Source organism: Aquarana catesbeiana, unplaced genomic scaffold, assembly GCF_042186555.1.
Source record: "Aquarana catesbeiana isolate 2022-GZ unplaced genomic scaffold, ASM4218655v1 unanchor63, whole genome shotgun sequence".
NCBI lineage: Eukaryota > Metazoa > Chordata > Amphibia > Anura > Ranidae > Aquarana > Aquarana catesbeiana.
The window spans coordinates 37,501-40,971 of NW_027362721.1; the positions used below are offsets into that span (position 1 = coordinate 37,501).

Below are 3,471 nucleotides of genomic sequence, written 5' to 3' on the forward strand. Positions count from 1 at the left end.
CTAAAGTAGAATGCTTGAAAAGGGTTGCTGAAAGCGATATTGTAGCAAAAAGCACTAGCGTGTGCACAGTGTTTCTGCCCGGTTTCGAACCGGGGACCTTTCGCGTGTTAGGCGAACGTGATAACCACTACACTACAGAAACCCATTCTTGCAGATTTTTTGTGCCTTGCAAACCGAAAGTCTACGCTAAAGTACAATGCTTGAAAGGGGGTGATGAAAGCGACATTGTGGCAAAAAGCACTAGCGTGTGCACAGTGTTTCTGCCCGGTTTCTAACTGGGGACCTTTCGTGTGTGAGGCGAACGTGATTACCACTACACCACAGAAACCCACCACGATAGGCCTTTTCCGGTTGGAGGGTCGGAGGTTGGGGTCACCGTATTAGCTATTATTTGTTTCTGGTTATTTAAAAACCTGAGTTCAGTTTACCATCCTTGCAAATGATACTCTTGAGTAATGAAGAAAACAAGGAAGAAAGCCCATTTCAGATGCCTAGCTTGATACAAATACCATCCTCAAAACAGCCAGTACTGGCAAGATAGACTGAGTCATGGATATCACCTCTAGCTGTTCCACACACTTTTCTCACCAGATCAGAGGAAAACATACACCAATGGTCGTTAGGTTTTCCAACTCAGCTGACTAAGCAGGAGAGCCAAAGTCCGCATTCCTATTGCCTTTGGGTCCAGAAAACAAGTTTTCCTAAACACTTACAGCGATGGTCAGCAGGTTTTACTAGTCAGCTATTACAGAGTCTGCACTATAGGCACTGCAGCAAAACTTTGCCTGTGTAGGACCAGCAAACCAGCTCACCTAACATCTTCAGGCAAGGGTCTTCAATTTCTCCTGGTCGACTTATAAACAGTGAAGAAAAAGAGCTCCCAGTGAAGGTGTTGCACCTAAACTGTGCTTTATATTGGCAGATTTCACTTACGGCTGCAAGAGGGGCATGGTGTGGCAAGAGCTTTGAGTGTGCCTGACTGTGAAAAAGGTAAGCACTGTTTCTGCCAGGTTTCAAACCGGGGACCTTTCGCGTGTGAGGCGAACGTGATAACCACTACACTACAGAAACCTATTCATGCTGCTTTGTTGGGCCTTGCAAATGGAAAGTCTACTCTAAAGTAGAATGCTTGAAAAGGGTTGCTGAAAGCGATATTGTAGCAAAAAGCACTAGCGTGTGCACAGTGTTTCTGCCCGGTTTCGAACCGGGGACCTTTCGCGTGTTAGGCTAACGTGATAACCACTACACTACAGAAACCCATTCTTGCAGATTTTTTGTGCCTTGCAAACCGAAAGTCTACGCTAAAGTACAATGCTTGAAAGGGGGTGATGAAAGCGACATTGTGGCAAAAAGCACTAGCGTGTGCACAGTGTTTCTGCCCGGTTTCTAACTGGGGACCTTTCGTGTGTGAGGCGAACGTGATTACCACTACACCACAGAAACCCACCACGATAGGCCTTTTCCGGTTGGAGGGTCGGAGGTTGGGGTCACCGTATTAGCTATTATTTGTTTCTGGTTATTTAAAAACCTGAGTTCAGTTTACCATCCTTGCAAATGATACTCTTGAGTAATGAAGAAAACAAGGAAGAAAGCCCATTTCAGATGCCTAGCTTGATACAAATACCATCCTCAAAACAGCCAGTACTGGCAAGATAGACTGAGTCATGGATATCACCTCTAGCTGTTCCACACACTTTTCTCACCAGATCAGAGGAAAACATACACCAATGGTCGTTAGGTTTTCCAACTCAGCTGACTAAGCAGGAGAGCCAAAGTCCGCATTCCTATTGCCTTTGGGTCCAGAAAACAAGTTTTCCTAAACACTTACAGCGATGGTCAGCAGGTTTTACTAGTCAGCTATTACAGAGTCTGCACTATAGGCACTGCAGCAAAACTTTGCCTGTGTAGGACCAGCAAACCAGCTCACCTAACATCTTCAGGCAATTGTCTTCAATTTCTCCTGGTCGACTTATAAACAGTGAAGAAAAAGAGCTCCCAGTGAAGGTGTTGCACCTAAACTGTGCTTTATATTGGCAGATTTCACTTACGGCTGCAAGAGGGGCATGGTGTGGCAAGAGCTTTGAGTGTGCCTGACTGTGAAAAAGTTAAAGGTAAGCACTGTTCCTGCCCGGTTTCGAACCGGGGACCTTTCGCGTGTGAGGCGAACGTGATAACCACTACACTACAGAAACCTATTCATGCTGCTTTGTTGGGCCTTACAAATGGAAAGTCTACTCTAAAGTAGAATGCTTGAAAAGGGTTGCTGAAAGCGATATTGTAGCAAAAAGCACTAGCGTGTGCACAGTGTTTCTGCCCGGTTTCGAACCGGGGACCTTTCGCGTGTTAGGCGAACGTGATAACCACTACACTACAGAAACCCATTCTTGCAGATTTTTTGTGCCTTGCAAACCGAAAGTCTACGCTAAAGTACAATGCTTGAAAGGGGGTGATGAAAGCGACATTGTGGCAAAAAGCACTAGCGTGTGCACAGTGTTTCTGCCCGGTTTCTAACTGGGGACCTTTCGTGTGTGAGGCGAACGTGATTACCACTACACCACAGAAACCCACCACGATAGGCCTTTTCCGGTTGGAGGGTCGGAGGTTGGGGTCACCGTATTAGCTATTATTTGTTTCTGGTTATTTAAAAACCTGAGTTCAGTTTACCATCCTTGCAAATGATACTCTTGAGTAATGAGGAAAACAAGGAAGAAAGCCCATTTCAGATGCCTAGCTTGATACAAATACCATCCTCAAAACAGCCAGTACTGGCAAGATAGACTGAGTCATGGATATCACCTCTAGCTGTTCCACACACTTTTCTCACCAGATCAGAGGAAAACATACACCAGTGGTCGTTAGGTTTTCCAACTCAGCTGACTAAGCAGGAGAGCCAAAGTCCGCATTCCTATTGCCTTTGGGTCCAGAAAACAAGTTTTCCTAAACACTTACAGCGATGGTCAGCAGGTTTTACTAGTCAGCTATTACAGAGTCTGCACTATAGGCACTGCAGCAAAACTTTGCCTGTGTAGGACCAGCAAACCAGCTCACCTAACATCTTCAGGCAAGGGTCTTCAATTTCTCCTGGTCGACTTATAAACAGTGAAGAAAAAGAGCTCCCAGTGAAGGTGTTGCACCTAAACTGTGCTTTATATTGGCAGATTTCACTTACGGCTGCAAGAGGGGCATGGTGTGGCAAGAGCTTTGAGTGTGCCTGACTGTGAAAAAGTTAAAGGTAAGCACTGTTTCTGCCCGGTTTCGAACCGGGGACCTTTCGCGTGTGAGGCGAACGTGATAACCACTACACTACAGAAACCTATTCATGCTGCTTTGTTGGGCCTTGCAAATGGAAAGTCTACTCTAAAGTAGAATGTTTGAAAAGGGTTGCTGAAAGCGATATTGTAGCAAAAAGCACTAGCGTGTGCACAGTGTTTCTGCTCGGTTTCGAACCGGGGACCTTTCGCGTGTTAGGCG

At 45.8% G+C, this 3,471-nt stretch overlaps 4 non-coding genes across 4 annotated transcripts; all 4 read right to left on the reverse strand.

The window, feature by feature from the left end:
* Window positions 1–69: 69 nt before the first annotated feature.
* TRNAV-AAC (transfer RNA valine (anticodon AAC)) lies at window positions 70–142 on the reverse strand. Its single transcript has one exon. It is a non-coding gene; the product is annotated as a tRNA-Val (tRNA).
* A 1,977-nt stretch (window positions 143–2,119) lies between these two features.
* TRNAV-CAC (transfer RNA valine (anticodon CAC)) lies at window positions 2,120–2,192 on the reverse strand. The gene has a single exon. It is a non-coding gene; the product is annotated as a tRNA-Val (tRNA).
* A 113-nt stretch (window positions 2,193–2,305) lies between these two features.
* Window positions 2,306–2,378, reverse strand: TRNAV-AAC (transfer RNA valine (anticodon AAC)). The gene has a single exon. It is a non-coding gene; the product is annotated as a tRNA-Val (tRNA).
* An 862-nt stretch (window positions 2,379–3,240) lies between these two features.
* On the reverse strand, window positions 3,241–3,313 carry TRNAV-CAC (transfer RNA valine (anticodon CAC)). Its single transcript has one exon. It is a non-coding gene; the product is annotated as a tRNA-Val (tRNA).
* Between the last annotated feature and the right edge of the window lie 158 nt (window positions 3,314–3,471).